The sequence below is a fragment of the Felis catus genome, chromosome D4, assembly GCF_018350175.1.
Source record: "Felis catus isolate Fca126 chromosome D4, F.catus_Fca126_mat1.0, whole genome shotgun sequence".
Classification (NCBI taxonomy): Eukaryota; Metazoa; Chordata; class Mammalia; order Carnivora; family Felidae; genus Felis; species Felis catus.
Window position 1 is genome coordinate 62,999,345 of NC_058380.1, and position 19,230 is coordinate 63,018,574.

The 19,230-nt window shown below is 39.7% G+C and overlaps 1 protein-coding gene and 1 long non-coding RNA gene across 4 annotated transcripts in view; one reads left to right on the forward strand and one right to left on the reverse strand.

Annotated features, from left to right (window-relative positions):
* The window catches only part of PLPPR1 (phospholipid phosphatase related 1), a 374,403-nt gene that overhangs the window by 103,081 nt on the left and 252,092 nt on the right, over positions 1 to 19,230 (forward strand). The gene's annotated exons all lie outside the window — the stretch shown is intronic.
* Positions 6,754 to 7,597, reverse strand: LOC109493879. Its single transcript, XR_002148351.3, has 2 exons — positions 7,296 to 7,597; positions 6,754 to 6,923 (listed from the first exon to the last, which is right to left on the reverse strand). It is a non-coding gene; the product is annotated as an uncharacterized LOC109493879 (long non-coding RNA).

Consider the following 19,230-nt stretch of genomic DNA (forward strand, 5'->3'; position numbering starts at 1 on the left):
CTGGGAAACAAGTGAAAAAAGTAAATCCTGCTCATCTGAGGAAGAGCCTCCGGCCGCGTGCACCCATGCTCCCCTTCACTTCCCCAGCACTCACTTGTGTGGCTCTCCTTCCTGTATTTTGAGGGAAAGGTATTCACAGCTGCATCTCCAGCATTCATCACAGTCTTGGTACAGAGTAGGGGTCATTAAATATTTGTTGAATGAAAGACTAAATCAGTGAATGAGAAAGCCGTTCATGAGGTGATTTTTTTTTTTTTTTTGCATTAGAATAGTAGAAGCTAAATCATGACTTCCATTTCCCCAAGGTGATCATCCTTTGGGAGGTCAGTGACAAAATGATCCAGGGAGACTACCTCTCTAAAGAACTTTCCTATGAAGTGCCAATAAAAAGCGGCATTGTGACATTACACTTTTTATGTTTAAGATAGTATAGCATCCGCCCATCTTGGAAGCAATGGCACTTAGCATAGTTCCTGATTCATAGTAGGCTGGCGGTGAATGTGAATTCCCCTTTCCTTCCCCCTTACTTGTCAGAATTTCCTGACATTGTGGTTTGCTCAAACTTTTCAGATAGTCTGGAGCTAGGGAGTTTGTAAGGCACAGGGTCTCATTTAAAGAGCTCATAGCATCTTGGCATCCTGGGAGGAGGGCCAGACAACCCATGTTCTAACCATGCAGCCCTAGGAAATGGGTCCCTTACTGAACCAAACCCAAGCATATTGAGCTCCAATCTTAAAATCCCAATAAGAGATATCAGAACAGATAAAAACGTGACAATTTGTTTTCAGTTGACTGTAGGAGGTGAAAGAGAAGGAGTATCAAAGATAGCATTTTTGTTTGACCTTTGGGTGGGTGGTGGCAGAAGAATGGGGAGAGAGGTTAGCTCAGAAAACTGAAAGGCGTAATGCCACGTTGTGGAAATTGATTTTGGGGTGGCACTGGAACATCCTGGAAAGCACATAGTACAGATCCCAGGGTGTAGTGATTTCACAGTAAATGCCAACTATTGTTTTTATTTGTTTTTTATTATTTTATTTTATTTTGTTGGAGAGAGAGAGAGCATGAGCGGGGGAGAGGGGCAGAGGGAGAGAGAGAGAATTTCAGGCATGCTCCATCCTCAGCGCAGAGCCCAATGCGAGGACCCATCCCACAACCCTGGGATCCTGGCCCGAGCCGAAATCAAGAGTCAGATGTGCAACCAACAGACTCACCCTGGCTTCCCAGCTATTATTTTTATTAAGGGAGGATGGAGAGAGCAGGAGATCATAGAGCCAGAGTAAGTCTCCGCATTTAGCAAAATTTAGGGATGCAAGAGAGCAACCAGTACCATAGACAGTTCTGTAGCTTGTCCAAAGTTACCAAGCTAGTAAGCGGCAGAATCAGGTCTAATTTTTTTCTTTTGAAAGAGAGAGAGGGCACAAGTGAGTGAGGGGGAGAGAGAGAGAGAGAGTGAGAGAGAGGGAGAAAGAGAGGGAAGTGGGGCTCATCTGAAGCAGGGCTCGTGTTTTACCCAAAACGGGGTTCACGTTCACCTGAAGCAGGGCTCGAGCTCACCCGATGTAGGACTCAAACTCACAAACTGTGAGATCATGACCTGAGCCAAAGTCAGATGCTTTACGACTGAGCCACCCAGGTGCCCTAAATTTTAATAATCCTACAGTGTCTCTCCTCATCAAGTATGTAAATTACCAGGATGATTTTAAGTGCAGAGACGTTGAAAAGATTGAAAGTAGGGAACTGAAAAAAGACCGTGAAAAGGGGTTCACTGTGACCATTAGGAAAGCAGTGTTCGTACAGCAGTGTGCTCAGAAGCCATATTTCTGGGCTTGAGTGGGGAACGGGAGGTAAGAAGATCCGGGCAAGGCGAACCTATCAGTCATTTATGAAGTCTGGTGGGGGAAGAATTATGGGGCCAAAGGGAGAAGGAGCAGTGAACCTCAAATGCAGTTTTTATCGAGGGGGAGCTGGCGAGGGGAGCTGGTGTCCAATGAGAACAAAAGGTGTGGGAATGAGAGCAAGAGAGGAGAGAAGGAAGGACGCCTCTTTCTAAGAACATAAGAGGATGGATTTGAGGAGGGATGTAGAGTGTGCTCTCCTTCCCCATAACTAAGTGACTGAGGTGCTTGCTACAGCCCAGAGAATCCAGATCCTTGAGTGTCGTCCTCTAAGGGTGTCACTTGGCCGCACAGGATGATGAACTTGTTTAGGTAGCAAGGTGGCTGAGAGTACAGACTCTGGAGTCAGACAGGCTGTTTTGAATTTTGGCTCAGCCCCTCAACTGTGTGACTTTGGGCACATAGTTTACTTCTTGGTGCTTCAAATTACGCTTGTCTGTAAGGTGTCTATAACCATCTTGACCCATCACATAGAATTGCGGGAATTCGTTAATCTTTGTAAAGCCAGGCATAGAGTAAGTGCTCAGCATATAGTAGGTATTGTGTGTGACTACAGTGAGGTTACAAACATAAAGCTTTGACGTTATTAGCGATGGTGTGCTTTAGCGCTCATTAAAAAAAAATTATTTGGGTTGGGTTATAAAGTAGTTGGCTCTAATCCTGTCTTCCTAAGTGCCAGAATTAAATCAGCAGACACAAATTTGGCAACAGCAGAGCAGCTCCACCTGTCATAAGCCTAGGTGGAGTAGCTGCGTGCTGGGGGTGTCTGCCCAGCACATTTGCCTACTTGCCTGGTTCTCGTGTCTGTCTGGGAAAGATGAAAGTTTGTTTGCCTCAGGCTGATCCCAGCCTTCTTCAGGCTCACAGGCATCACACAACAGCTACGTAGCTGTTTAGCAAATTGTTTGCAAGGAAGTGACTACGTATATTAATTATAGCACCTCTTTGGTACTGAGGGTGTAAACTCTAAATATCTCAGATGTGAGATTTCCAATAATCCTTGGGAATTAAAAGCCTCCCTTCTTTATGGAAAAGTTCCAGGTGTGTTCTAAAACAGCATCCCAGTGGAAATGGAAGCCCTGCCATCTAGCTAATTTGCAACAGAGCAGTGCCTGGAACCCGGGTCTGACCATAACCCAGCACTCTTTGCCTTACACCCTCCATTATATTCTTACACTCTCCTATACTGCCTTGTACTTTCATTACTGCTCTGTAATCAAAGACTGGTTTTTGTTTGTTTCATCCACCCCATTTATACTAAATACCACCCATACTACACTTATGGTTCTCCAGCCAAATTTTTCTTTGTTACCTTCAGGTCTTTGGCCATGTTGTTCTTCTTTTCTGCAACTCCATCCTTGCCTTCCCTGCCTAACTCCTTTAGTCCTTTAGGACAGAATCTCTTCCTAGGGAAGGTGGTCCTGGCCTTTTAGCACTAGGGTTGGCTTCCCTTTCCATGTGTTTCTGTAGCCCTTAACTTTGTATTTTCATCACCTAACATAGCACTTGTTACATAGTAATTGCTCAGTAAACATTTTGGATTGGATGGCTGGCGCAGTGAATGAATCTTGTCCTTGTGAGTCATTGCTGATGCTCCAATAATGAAGCTTCATGTTATAGAAAACCATAGAATTTGCAAGTTCACAGCGTTGCTGGAAGGTTTCTAATCAGACTTCCAAGTGAAACAAGATGAGGAAACTGAGAACCAGAGAGGTTCAGTGACTCATCTGAGGCCATGTAGCTAAGTAATGTGAGGACTGGGACCAGAACGCCAGTTACTGATTTCAGATACAGGGCCTACCCAGGGCCTGGATTAGGGTGAGCTGAGGGGGACAGGGTTATGCAAGTGCATGGTTTATTCCTATCTTTGTTTAAAATGTTGATGTTTTGTTCATCATGGATTTTTTTGCATATATTGCAATTAAAAACTTTTATTAGTGTTTATTTTTTAGAGAGAGACAGACTGCAAGTGTGGGGGAGGGAAGAGAGAGAGGGAGACACAGAATCCGAAGCAGGCTCCAGACTCTGAGATGTCAGCACAGATCCTGACATGGGGCTCAAACTCATGAACCATGAGATCATGACCTGAGCCAAAGTTGGACGCTCAACCGACTGAGCCACCCAGGCACCCCATATTTTTTTTTAAAAATTGCATTAAAATATTGTTTATCTTCGTTACTGAATTTTTTGGCTCCCCTCTCAATTTTGTCCTCAATGCAAGTGCCCTACTGGCCTCACCCTGGTTTCAGCTCTGCCCTTCCACAAAGTAAGAGAGAGAATATTTTATAGCCTTCCAACACTACTGTAAGAATGCAGTTACACTTTGTATGGCATGGGCCCTAATTGAAAATATCAAAGGAAACACCACTCAACATGGTGGTGGGAGCTGTTAATAAACATTTTATGACCTGGCTGATCTGCTAATTAGTAAGCATTACATTCACAGTATAAAGCTCGGCCAAAAGGAAAAAATGAAGTTTGAATAAAAGCTCTATCTACCTATCATCTGTCTATCTCAGGGCTAAGGACAATGTAAAGATTATCTTCATTTATAAGTTTATGTTGTTGTTAATATATGTCTATATTTTTGAATTTTTCAAAGACTGAAGTTGGAAAAAAGAAAATTATTCTACCCATTAGCTTGGCTGGTTTTGGCTTATGGTACTGCTGGCCTGTTTTGAAGATTTGAGGTCAGAAGGTTAAAAACAAAAAACAAAACAAAAAAAACCCTTGACCATTTCGGTCAAAAAATTAGGAAAGGAAGGAAAAGAACTATTAATAGAGATGAGAAAAAGAATTAAAGGGAGGAAATTTTGAGGAGATATCTACTAAGTACCATGCAAGGCACTACCATGGAGTATAGAAGAGGCTTTACATATATTATTTCATTAGTTTCTTCATGCAGGACTAGATACTAGTATCTCATTTGACAGCTGAGCAAAGGCCAGTTAGCTTTCCTAAGCTTTCAAAGCGATAGCTGGATCCAAACATAGGTCTGAGTTCAAGGCCTGTGCTCATTCACTTCATCCTTCTGATTCTCAAAGACTTGGGGTGAGAGATCACCCCACCCCCTTCCGCCATCATCAAGGCCTCGGGGCGCAGGCCTTCGGCAGCTTGTCTGGATTCACTGGATAGAAGTCAGCAATCAGCCCCTCCCTGCCGTTATTTCCTCCGTCTATGGTACATTTATCTTTTTCCATTCATCAATAGCAACAGAAAGCAGAGATGCATATGCACAGGAAATAAATTCCCCTCTTTGTGTGAATGTCATAAATTTTTACATGACGTGAAAACACATATTTCATATTGCCTCTATTATGTCAGAAGGGGCTTTTTCTTTGGGCATTATGGCATCAAGTGTTCTAGAAATGCTCACAGACACAGACTGAAGAAAAGGCGATCATAATTACTGGAGCAAATCCGTCACAATGAGGGGTAATGTATTTGCACAGCTGATGGTCAAGGGTTTCTGGGGTGCTCTTTTTATTGATGTTTCTGATGAATGGCATGGAGCAGTGACCCCCACTCCCAACGTTTTAAATTCAATGAAATCCATACTCAAGTGGAATCGGATATAATTAACAAGAAATGAAATCTGGTCGAGAGTAATGCTGTTCAGCTCAGAGCTCTACAAGCTGAGCATGCTTTATCGTTATTCCCATCTTCCAGCCTTTGCTGGCTATTGCTTCCAGGCAAACCCACACACTAAAATGCTCTAATAATCAGCCCACAGCCTTCTCTCCTGGGGGTCACAGGAACTGAAAGAAAAAAAAAGTAAGACCTTTTCATTCACACTTGTGTTAACTGGAAAAAAACATTCTGTGTGTGTGTGTGTGTGTGTGTGTGTGTGTGTGTGTGTGTGTGTGTGTTTTCCTGCAGTGTGAAAAGCAAGGCAGCATCTCTAGGTTTGAGAAAATCTTTTGGGTTTAGTTTTTAACATAGGCTGACATGTAAAATGTGACACAAGCAGTTCCTGGCCAGGTTAGTTTGGAACAATTAGAGTATTTTAGCAATCTAAAACGTAAACAATTATATACGTACTATAATGTTATACAAAATGCAGATGTAATGAAGTGCATGGCATGGAAAGTAAAAATCAGTCTTATTTCTACTCCAATCTCTTTTTCAGAAAAACACTGTCAATTGTTTAGTGTATGAGCCCCCAACATTTTTGGTCCATTAACATTTACATATGTTGTTCTTTTTTTCTCATTTTTTTAAAGGTGAGATTATACTCTACACACTATTTTGCCATTTAATTTTATTTATTTATTTATTTATTTATTTATTTATTTATTTTTAAAAATTTTTTTTTTCAACATTTATTTATTTTTGGGACAGAGAGAGACAGAGCATGAACGGGGGAGGGGCAGAGAGAGAGGAAGACACAGAATCGGAGACAGACTCCAGGCTCTGAGCCATCAGCCCAGAGCCCGACGTGGGGCTCGAACTCACGGACCGCGAGATCGTGACCTGGCTGAAGTCGGACGCTTAACCGACTGCGCCACCCAGGCGCCCCTGCCATTTAATTTTAGTTATGATTCTAAACAAAAGCAAATTTTAGGTTAGTAAGCATCTGGTAAATAGTACTGTTGTACGAGAAGGATGAGTGCCACTTTCCATCCTAAAATAGAGCTCCTCTGACATAGCCTAGGGTTCTTTGGCCATTTGTCTGAATGTATATTTTGTAGATACAGTCAGTGAGCAGATATTTTCTTAGCTCCTTCTAGGAGCCACCTACTCTACCATGAGCTTTCCTTCTAGCAAGAGATAAAATAATGAGGTGACTTAATTTGAACTTAATGAATGGCAACAGCTGTAAATTCTCCTTGATTCACACAATTGCTGGAAGGGATAGTCTACTCCAATTGTCTTATTTTTATTTTTAGATGAGAAAAGGGTCTGTTGAGGTTCACCGACTTCTCCAGGGTCCCACAGCGATTGGAGAGGCTGGCATGACAGGCTGGTTTCTAGCCTAGAAAGGCAGTGCTGCTTCCATTATACCTGACTGCAAAACAACCCTCACATCTGGAAGAGGGAACAAGGGAACTCACTTCATAAACACTAGCTTGAGCAATGAATCCCTAGCAAATTGTGCCTCATGCTTTATGTAAATATTCTCACCTACAAGCTGCTGCTGAGACTGTATCCCCATCCTCACTCCCCTCTGCCGATGTAACCACTGCTCAAACTCTACCTTCTCCTCCCTGGCCTGATATTCTCCCACTTTACTAACACTTTGAAGTTAGGCAACATCTGACTCTAACATTGAGGTGAGATGGTACCATGTTCCTAGGGAGGGTATTCTTCTATAAACATGTTAGCAGAGATTAATTTTTCAGTTTCATTTCTTGCCATCTTGAACCTTAACGAATGAGTTCCAAAATAAGTAAATTTTACCTGCCAACTTTAATCAAGGCAGGAACTCTTCCTTATAGTAAGTGATGATTTTTTCTTCATAATGGGAGCATCAGTAAAACTCTGATTCTTAAATACTCCAATTATTTTTCATTGCTATGGAGGCAGGCTCCTGTGGTGGGCCAATAGCTTGGGCTGTGCAGACAGAGGGAGCTGGGTTCCAGTCCCAGCTCTGCCATTCACTGGCATTGTGATGTCAGGCCCCTCCCTTTGTCCTTCAAAGACTCAGGTCTCTCCTCTGTGAGATGGAGGCAATAAAAGCACCTTGCCGCCCTGGAAGAGATTTTGTAAGGAATAAATAAATTACTTGCCACTAACATAGAGTTTAGAACATAATAAGGGCTAGGGACATTGTAGCTACTATTATTCATTATTTATTACACATACATGATTGAATAGTCCTCAGAACCACCTGGATATCAAGCTTTAAAATCCTGGGTTGTCCCATTTTCTTCCACAATACTTTAACCTCCGTTTGTTTGTTTGTTTGTTTGTTTGTTTGTTTGTTTGGAAATTAAGACTTAAACCAAGAAGCTGAAAATATACATCATTAGATAACCCCTAAACTTTGTTAGGTCTTCATCAGAATATCACCTTCAGTCACTCCTGACCCAAGAACCATGCAATTCAGAAGCATATCAAGGGGTGGGAAAATAGAAGGGTTTGATCAATACATCAAAGCTCTGCTTTAAAGGATAAATCTCAGCCCTCATTCTCTGCATCTTTCTACTTTGATAGAAATGCTTGGGAAGTGATGAAAATGTATGCCTTTCTCAAACATGAAGATAACATTATTAAACACTACTGGTTAAATACATACTATAAGTCTCATTTTCCTTCGTTTACTGCTAGGTTACCTAGATGTAGACATGTATATAGAATCCCGGTCACTCACTCGGTGCTGGGGTCTCCCCTTTCACACCACATGACAAGAAGCTACCTGGCCTTTCCCTTTCAACATTCCTTCTCCTTGAGAGTGACCATAATGGATGTACTCAAGATTAAGGCTGATTGGATCTGAGTCTGTGTTGGCCAGGATTCAGAGAGCTGGTGCAGAGAAGGTAACCTTGATGTGCATTAAAAAACTCAAACATACTTTTACCTCAGGATTTTGTACTTGCTGTTAGCTCAGTCTAGAGTGCCTGCTTTGCAAAAATCTACATCTCTCACCCTTACCACTTTATACATCATGTCTTCATCATATAGGACCTCCCTGGTCCATCTTTAAGTCTTTAGTCTGCTTTGTGATCTGCCTCCTTTTACTAAAATGTAAGCAAGATGATAGAATCTATACGTCTTTTCCCTTTTTACATCCCCAAGGCCTAGAAGAGTGCCTGTCACACTCTATAACTTTAATTGAAATTTATTGAATAAATGAGTTAATTAAAATGTAAAGAATAATTGGCATCTTGAGAGTGGATCTAGGAAACCTGTGGAAATCACTAAATCCAAAAGGCAGAAGATGAGACAAAAAAATCTAAAAATGTGAGATAGCTCCAGAGATCTGCTGGGCAGATCTGGGAATGCATGTTGGTAACAAGACCCGAGGTGGGGTGGTGGTGGTCACTGAGGATTGCTCTAAATGAGGCAGAGGTGTCTCAGTTAAGCGACTCTCAGACACATGGGGTGCTGGTGGGTAGGACACATACCAGCAAACTTACTTCTGCAGAAGAGTCCATTTTACAGTGGACAACTTGAAGCTTTAAAACATTCTTCCAGATTGAGCCACATTTGGCCTCTTCTCTAGCTATATGGGGCCAGATGGCCAGATTTAGGGGCGCAACTCATATGAAGAAGATAAAATTAAATAGTGAGCAAAGAAGCCAAATTTCATTTTATAAAGACTTATTTATATAGTGCTCCAATGAAATGAGCAAATTAGTCACAGATTCACAGATTAAGAACCCATAAGGAAAATACCTTTGGAAAACCTAAAACACTTCTTTTGTGTATCACCCACTATGGGAGAAATGTATATTTATATAGGAAATCTAGCTATCATGGGATCTTTAAATATGAGTTTACACCTGATTACTATATTTGGCTCAGGGTAAAATGTTGACAGGTGTTCTGTGTGGTTTGTTGTATTTGTGTGATCAGGGATACAGTGACCAAGGCAGCTCTGTGAAGGACTGGACTGCCCTGAAGTTGTCCCAGAGTTTCTCCTGGAGAAGCTGTTCAATGTGTGGCAGCATTGCCTGAACACATGAACCCAGGTCTTGATTCCTGTGAATTTCCTTGGAGATCCATGATTACATTTTTTTTTTTGTGGTCTTTTGCTTTAAGTGTAAGTTTTCACTCCCTTGAACACCAACTACATAGAAGCTTACCAAAACTAATCAAAGGGAAATGTAAAATTTTTGGAGTTGAGCTATGTTAAAAGAGAGTATGCTATTCTATAGCAAAAATAGTCCTTTTTATAAGAGATCAGTCTTTGTAAGAGTCATAAGGAAAAGCCAATTTGGAAGCAAAAGATGAAAAAACTAAGCTTTATCTTTATACATGGAGAAAATAGAATTTATAGGAAAAGAACTGAAAGAAGAGGAATCTAAACATTCTGAACGAGGTGAATTGATTGCCTGGTGTTACAAGATGGGTAAAGTCACTAGAGAATAAGTCAGAATTTATCAGGTCACTAGTGCCTTTTCTAGTAAGGCATCTGGCAGATAGAATGCCCCATAGTCTTTCACCAAAGGGTGACTCTTCATCAAAGAGGGACTCTTTCTCCTCTCCTCTTCCCAGCTCTCACTTTTGCTGTAAATTCTTGTTCTTCTACCTTTTCCTCAAATTCAAGATTCTTTGTTGCTAGTGGATTCAAGGGAACAATTCATGAAATTAGGGTTTCTTTTTTCTCTTGTTCCTCCAGAAAATCTGTAGGGGCCATCCCAAGGATACTTTACATCAAGATTTTTTTCTGGCTTTTTAGTAGCCAAGAGAAATCTCTACCCACCAAGACTTTCCCTCATTTTCCCCTTCCAGGTGCTAGATCCCCCCAACTTTTTCCTAAAACGAATGGTAAGTTACCTCTACGGCAGGTTCAGCTTCCAAGTAAACATGCTTTTGAACGTATAGAACCACAGAAAGAAACTTGACAACTTTTCTTTTTCTTCAAAAGTAATTTTGATTTATTTCTTGATTTGAGTTTAGGGAATGGCTATAACTTAAGTGATCGAAAGGAAATTCTATTGAATTATAATTGCCTGGGTGATATTTTATTATTTATTTATTTTTTCTGGGTGATATTTTATAAATGAACATGATTTAAATATTGTTAAAATGTGAATTAAAAAGAAAATGGTTCCATTATTATAGGAGATGAAGCACAGCATTCACCTTAACAATTGTTCCATATGGACTTCACCCAGCATAGTTTCTTGTCTGACATTTCCCAGTCTTCAGCCTCTTTTCTACAGAGCTACCTGTTCCTTGCATTTGTCTTCATCTATGCTCTTGCCCATTTTAGACAGCTCTTGCTGCTAATCTTTAATGCATGTCTCCCACCCTCTCCCCCAGACAACTTCACAGCCCATACCCATCCCAGTCCCTGAAAGAGAACATAAAGATTATTTGTAAATGGTGGAACATACTGGGAAGTATGAGTTTTCAATCAAAAGATCTGAGTTTGGGGTGCTTGGGTGGCTCAGTCAGTTGAGTATCTGACTCTTGATTTTGGCTCTTGACTTGTGTCATGATCACATGGTTGTGGGCTCTGAGCTGAGTGTGGAGCCTGCTTAAGACTCTCTCTCTCTCTCTCTCTCTCTCTCTCTCTCTCTCTCTCTCTCTCTCTCTCCCCCCTCCTTCTCCCTCTCCCTCTGCCCCTCCCTAAACATGTGCACTCATGCTCTCTCTCTCTAAAAAAAAAATCTGAGTTTGAGCCTTGATACATCTCTCACTCACTATGTGACCTGAGAGTTTTCTCAACCTCTCTAGATTTCATTGCTTCATTTATAAAATGAAGACAAGGGTAACTCATAAAGAATTGTTTGGGGATAATATATGAGAGGGTAAACTAAAATTCTGCAAAAGTGCTCATTTACTAATACACTGTTAACTAATTCAGCACCATCATTTTATAGAGAATGAAGGGAGAAAATGTAACTCTTCCAGGAATGCAGGACTCAATTTTTTACTGTTCATTTGGCATTTGAAAACCAAAGCATGTAGTGTGAATCAGATGGAAACATACATGCTGGATGAGGATATAAATCACCCTAGGCCAGATGTGTTTCTCCTTGATATGACTTGGAAGTGTTCTGTGGTAAACAGAGTATATGTTTGGCATTCATACAGGGGATCATTTATTACTTACCTAAAGCTATTAAGTTTTTTGCTTACTATGTTCCTGTTTTAATATGAAGTGTGTCTGAGATTACTTAAAAGGGGTGAGAAGATTTTCAGCCTTGTTTTTAAAACTATAAGTGACAGGTCACCTGGGTGGCTTGGTTGGTTAAGCAGCCAGCCAACTCTTGATTTCGACTCAAGTCATGATCTCACAGTTTGTGAGATGGAGCCCCGCATCAGCACAGAGCCTGCTTGGGACAGCGAGGAGCCTGCTTGGGACTCTCTCTCTCTCTCTCTCTCTCTCTCTCTCTCTCTCTCTCTGCCACTCCCCAACTCATGAACACACACACACTCTCTCTCCGTCAAATAAATAAACTTAAAAAAATAAAACTGTAGGTGAGTGGAGAAGGGGGCTGCTTGCAGAAGAGGAAAATGGAGAGGACAAAGGGAGGAGGGAAGGAAGGAGGAACCTGAGCTGATCCAGAAGGGGTCAGCTATTTCAGATGAACGTAAAATAGAAGGAGAAGTCTTCCCATATAGGGCTGTGAGGTCTGAAGGCATTAAACTCAATAACAAATAAGGGTCTCATGCCCTTTACCTCTGTAGAGTTGGAGAAACCAAAACTCTTTTGATGAAAATCACTGGGAAAATTCAACTGGATGAATAGGCAAGACCTGGACAGATGGATTGAGGTTTTAATGACAAGCTAAAGTTGAAACTGGACACATTCCTTTTCTTTGATTATTAGAATATTTGAGTATGCGGTAAATATTTGTTAAATGGATGAATAAATAGAAGAGTGGATAAGTAAGTGAACCCAAAGAGTCAAGGATGAATGGGATTACCCTGAACTTTTGATGTCTAATGGAACAACTTGGTTGGGCAATGGGTAGGGAGAGGGTGAGCTAAAAATGTTCTGGGTTAGAGATTCCAAATGATTGCTCTTAAGAAGCTTATTTTAGCAAGGGTCAGATAAGATGCTTGACCTAAAGCTGTGTACATGGTAAGCAATTATGCCACCTGAGGTTTGAAGAGTTTTATGATATCCTTGACCTGCCCCGGAGACAGTATAGAATAATGAGATAAGTGTGGGCTCTAGAGTCCAACAGATGATTTTCAGTTCTGCTTTACTGGCTTTGACATAGGCAATATATTTAACCTGTCCGGCCTTCAATTTCCTTATCTAAAAATGGACTAATAACACGTACCTCATATGATTATTGTAAGGAGTATTTAAGCTGTGTGTAAATTTCCCAGCGTGTTGCTCATTCCCAATAAATGTCAATTGATTTCTCCTTTCCTTACTCTTGTACAAAATATCAGCAACACCCTTCAGATATAGGCATGTTAAAAATAAAGAAATTTAGAAATTGATATCAACTAACCAACGCTGGTTTTCTCCTGCAGTGGAGAATATACATATACATTCTTAGGCATGTTTGTGTTTATAAGTGCCGTACAATGAGGGCCTGTTGAACACAAATTTCACTGTATCAGTTGCTCCATATGGACTTCCCCAAGATAGTTTTTGTTGTGACATTTTCCCAGGCTCCTGCCCCTTTTCTCTGAGCTACCTTTCCCTTGCATTTCTTTTTATTTTCTCTCTTGCCCATTTTAGACAGCTCTTGCTGCCAATTCCTAATGAATGACTCCCACCCCCTCCCTTAGACAGCTTTGAAATCCATACTCCCACCCAGGGCAACAGGAGAATTACCAAGTTTCACATTTTTCTTTTCCATCATCTGCCCTGATTCAACATGTCTCTTACTCTTACCAATGCCAATAAAATCCCCTTTTTCCTCTTTTAACTTTTCCTCAACCATTAGTTCCTTTAGTTTATTCTTTGTGTTACTGTTATTACAAATCTTGCAATTATCTTAATGTGTTTATCTTGGTTATGTGTCCATGTTAGCCAACAGTCTTTAAAGTGAAGCTTATTGAAATCCAGCCTTGTGTAGTCACACTGGTCTTTCTAGATAACTTACCTTTCCTTTCCCAGCAGAGTCATTGATCATTTTGTTGTTGTTGTTGTTGTTGTTGTTGTTGTTGTTGTTGTTGTTGTTTTTCAGCCATATTTTTACTCTTGAGACTCTCCTTCTCTCATATACATACATCTAATCCTTTTACCCATTTCTACAGCTTTAGATTGGGGGGTTTTGTTCCTTTATTCTCTGGAGTCCTTGAAATACTCCTGGCTGGCTATCATGAACTCTCATGTTCCTGTTTTAAGGATGTTTCCCTCATTCCACATAATTGTTGATGAAAATAGGTTACAGCATAGTAGTCTACCTAATGACCCCATCCACTCTGAGAAGTGAAATCACAAAAACAATATTAAGCGTGTATCTGAGCACTGGGTCAATCATGTTGTCTTTTAGCCAGTAGGTGAATATTTGTCTTTTATCCCTGCTCTTCCTCACCATTCCGTAGTTTGTATCAGGAACACACCATTCCTTTCCTTCATCAGCCCAAGAAATCTCCACTACATTGACTTTGGTTTCTCTTTCCTTTCATTTTTAACCCCCACTGTAGATTGTAACCAGCTTGAATTTATCTTCAGGTCTGAGCCATGTGATTTCCTCATCATTAGTATTTGTGCTTGAAAAATACATGTTTATAATGGTCATGCTGTAGGTAATTTCTTCCTCCAAGTACATCTGTGACTATGGTTTATTTTGAACAGTATCCCGTCTTTGAGCAGCCCTTCCATTTCTTTTACTTCTGGCCCATTTTGATTATTGTCATGTGTTTCTTTTGGGGGGGGGGCTGCTGATTTTGTCTAAGATATTACTAATATTTTAAGGAAGTGAATCTTTATTGCTGATAGAGGTGTTTTAGCCTAGGTAAGTCTTGTGATTTTCCTCAAATTGTACCATATTGGTAGGTGGGCACCCAGCCTGTTCCATAGAAGAGGCTCGATTAATTTTTGCCAGTTGACTGACTGAGTGAATCATCTGCTCCTTTATCCCATTTGCCATGCTCAAGAGCCATTTGGCCCCACTTCATTCCTTTTTTTTCTCTGTGTCTTGAGAACTATGTCAGGAGAAATGTGTCAGAGAAACAGGTCCATAAATAGATCATTACTTACAGGGAGAAATTCCAAATAGCCTTGTTCTGTGTCCAAGAAAACATCAGGGCTCCTGAAAAGCAAAGTGAAAAATCACAACTGAGCTTACCATTTCATTGGGAAGACAAAAGACACAGCCATAAGACGGCGTGATACTTGATCTAGTGAATGTTTGAGGTAAGATGCACTAGGCCTTCCCTGAGCTAATTGAAAACCACAGAGATCCTAGAGCCCTTAGTGTAAACTTCATACTGAGACTCATATATTCTTACAAAGTCTGAGAGAAGAACACAAGTCTTTGGGATGAAAAACTGTCCTGGAGAAATGGGGCTCACAATGAGTCAGTGAATGAACTAGACATCCCTTTTCAGAAAAAGGTTTATTTTTCTTAAGGTAAAGTATGAAGATTGATGTGATGCTGTCTCACTTGAGGGAGATTCTTAGAAGCATTGATTTTATAATAGGAAACATGCACATCTCCTAATGCATTTGCATTGAATGCTCATACTTCAATAGCCACAAATCCTCAGAGGCCAGGAAAGATTTTGGTTCAGAGCTATTGTCTAAAGAGTGGTTATTCACTAATATATGGATGATGAAGACTTGAAATATAGGAAAATACTAGCAGTATATGTGACATATAGTGGGTTAATAAAAATACTATCAAAGAACACTAAAAAATGATAAGAAATAGACAATAATAAAATGAGCAAAGAGTACAAATAAGAAACTCCTAAAAGGTAAAATGCAAATGGCCAGTAACTATATTAAGGGAAATTCAAATTCACTAATAGAGAAAAGCGAATAAAAGCTCAAAATACTATTTTGCAGCCATCGGATTGGTAAAAAAAATGTAAATATTGTTTTTATTTGGTGGCGGCAGGTGTGTGTATGTGTACATATATGTACGTATATCTGAAAATAGACACTTTGTACACTGCTGATGGCTATGTGAATTACTACAATGGTTTCATCACTTAATTGGCAAATATTTCCAAAACTGAAAATGGACATACCTTTTCATTCAGTGCTCTGCCTTTGGGTAAGATATCCTGAGGAAATAAGGGCATGAGTTTTTAAGGATATATATATATCCAATAATGCAGCATTTAGTAGTTCAAACATGGAAAAAATATCTGAATAGCTTATCGACAGGATACTGAATAAATTATGGAATACTAAATAAATTGTAATATTGTGCCACTTTGAAAAATTTGGCTTTATGTTTACTTACCTGGATGTCCATTCTTCTTTGGGAAGTAGAAAAGAAAATTAGTAATAGTAGTGAAAATATGTATATTGCTTACCATGTGTCAGGTATTATTCTAAGTTGCATATATTACTTCATTCAAATATCACAGTAGCAATTTACAATTGAGAAAATAAAGCAGAGAGAGGCCAAATGACTTCCAAGGCCACATAAATGCTTAGTGGTAGAACTAGGATTTAAACCTGTGGGTTGGCTCCAAAGTTGACATTCTTTTTTTTTTTTTTAAGTTTTTATTTAAGTAATCTCTAAACCCAATGTGGGGCTCCAACTCATGACCCCGAAATCAAGCATCATGTGCTCTTTCAACTGAGCCAGCCAGATGCTCTGATACTCTTTTTCTTTTTTTTCATGAATATGCCATTTTAATTTTATTGAGTGGAAATAGTTATTACATTTTAATGAAAAAAAACTCAGTAATAACATAGATTTGGACATTTTGTCTGCTAAATGCATTAATCAGTTTTGAATTCCCAAACAAATTATTTATTAGGTATTTATACAGACATAAAACCAAGAATACTAAACTCTTTAATCAATATTATAATAAAAATCGTTTTTAAAACTTCATAGTTAGAACTTAAGAAAATATACAATGAATTCAACTCATCTCGAATGTTTTTTGTTAGACGTAATTTACCTTTGTAAACTTACATTTGTTAGTAAAATGACTAAATGGTGTAGCAGAAACAAATAATCTAAATGCCAGAAATAAATAAGAAATTTGCATACATTTAAGATACTCTTTCTGAGGCATGTGTGTCCAGAATTGTAGAAGTGCCTCTTTATAGGTGAGATAAGAACTACAGTGCTACATAAATCCATCAATACTCTGACAAAGAAATGTGAAATGTGAAATCACAGCTGTAGGTTATAATGTAGAATGCAAATCATGAAAATAAATATGGTAGGTAGGGAAAGAGTCTTGAGTGTCACATTCCATTCTTTTTACACTTCCACTTTCTTTTTTTTTTTTTTTTCAACGTTTATTTATTTTTGGGACAGAGAGAGACAGAGCATGAACGGGGGAGGGGCAGAGAGAGAGGGAGACACAGAATCGGAAGCAGGCTCCAGGCTCTGAGCCATCAGCCCAGAGCCCGACGCGGGGCTCGAACTCACGGACCGCGAGATCGTGACCTGGCTGAAGTCGGACGCTTAACCGACTGCGCCACCCAGGCGCCCCTACACTTCCACTTTCTTAGGTCTTCTCCACTCCTCTTGGTGAGGTTTTTTTCTATTTGTTTTCTTCTAAAAACAAGTCAAAACCTAACTCATTTTTCTTTCCCTCCCACCTTCTTCCTTCCATCCTTCCCTCTCTCCCTCCCTCCTGTCTGTTGAGATGTTTCTCATTTACAATCAATCCGCTGAATAGACTGACATTTGTATCTCCACGAAAATTACAGTTTGGGGGTAAACATAATTTTATATAATAAGCAGAGTGCAATGTGTTAGTTAAATAATACATTGCCCAAACAATAGAGTGAATGTTAAATGAATGGAGTTTTTATATAATGCTAAATACTACTGTGTCATTTAATTAATGAATAGAAATAATTACTATATTTGTAGCTTTAAAATATAAATTATATGGCTCCCTATATGTTTAAATTTCCTGACCGCAGTATAGGCTTTCTTATTCTTCTTTTTCCTTTCACTCTTCATTTGTGCTCCTGACTTTATTAAAAATTCATTATTTGTGGTGATCCAGGCAAAAGTTGCCTTCCTTCACCTCACTTGTAATTTGTAGCCAATATTTGATGAAAGAACTCCCTTAGCTTGGTCTTCAATTTCTTTGGGTCTGTCTCTTCTCATTGTGGAGGCTGGAAATCCAAGATCAAGGTTCACCAACAGTTTTGGTGTATGGTGAGGACACTTCCTGGTCCATAGATGATCAGTTTCTCCCTGTGTCCTCACATTGTGGAAGGGCCAAAGTTGGCACTCTCATGACCACACTGTACTTTTTCTTAAGTGATGGGTATTATAAAATCCATTTTTGTATTAAAACCCAAAATAATTATATGTATATGTACATATGTACATATCTATGTGCATATACGATAAAAATGGATGCTTCTAATAAGAGACTTATTTAAAAAAATTTTTTTAATGTTTATATTTGAAGGAGAGAGAGAGACAGAGTGTGAGTGGGGGAGGGGCAGAGAGAGAGGGAGACACAGAATCGGAAGCAGGCTCTGGGCTCTGAGCTGTCAGCACAGAGCCCGATGCGGGACTCAAACCCACGAACTGTGAGATCATGACCTGAGCCGAAGTTGGACACTCAACCAACTGAGCCACCCAGGCGCCCCAAGAGACTTATTTTAAAAAACAAAATAGTGAGATTAGTTTTCCTTTAAGTTTATCATACCCAAACAACCAAAAACAAGAGCCTCCTTAAAAATTCCAGGAGATTCTACAATCTCTGATTCTGTGATCTCTAGATTGATTTGAATCCTCATCAATGTGTTTTTTTGGCAAAAGACCATGTACTGAGAGAATTTGCTGCCTACTCTGAGACGTGGAGGGGAGTCACAGAGCAGGTTGTGAATGTCATGAAGTTATGAATGTAAAAGACAGAAAAACAATGAAAACTAAGTGTATTTGAGCTCTCTGAGTAGGGCTTGGGTCTCATATTTTATATCCTGATATATATGAGGAAGATATCTCAAATGAATAGGTGCTTTGTTGTCTATGTTGTTACTGGAAGAACCAAGTGTGAAGGAATAGCATCTGAGATGGGGATACTGTAAGAATACTATTGTGGAGTAGGATAGAAGAAGGATCCCAGAAGAGGTAGGATCCCAGAGGATGATGAGAGAGTACTCAGTAGGTCTTGTCTCTCTATTGATAGTACCAAGTCAATAAAAAAACATAGTATTTATAAGTTACAATTAGCCCGAGTTGATGCCTATTAATGGCAGTTTTGGTTGATCTTAGACAAACTAGAACTATTCTGTTTTAGTATCTAAAGAGAAGCCATATTTAAATGGATTGGCTCCAAATGGTAGTTAAGGAATTGTGCTATGAGCATACTGCCTGTGTTCAAATCCTGCTTTACTACTTATTAGCTGGGTGAACTTGGGCACAATATTTAAACTTTTTTAACTTCAGTTTCCTAATCTGCAAAATATAGATATGAATAATACCTACTTCTGGGGTGCCTGGGTGACTTAGTTGGCTAAGCATCCAACTCTTGATTTAGGCTCAGGTCATGATCTCACAGTTTGTGAGATCAAGCCCCACGTCAGGCCCTGTGCTGGCAGTGCAGAGCCTACTTGGCATTGTCTCTCTCTGTCTCTCTGTCT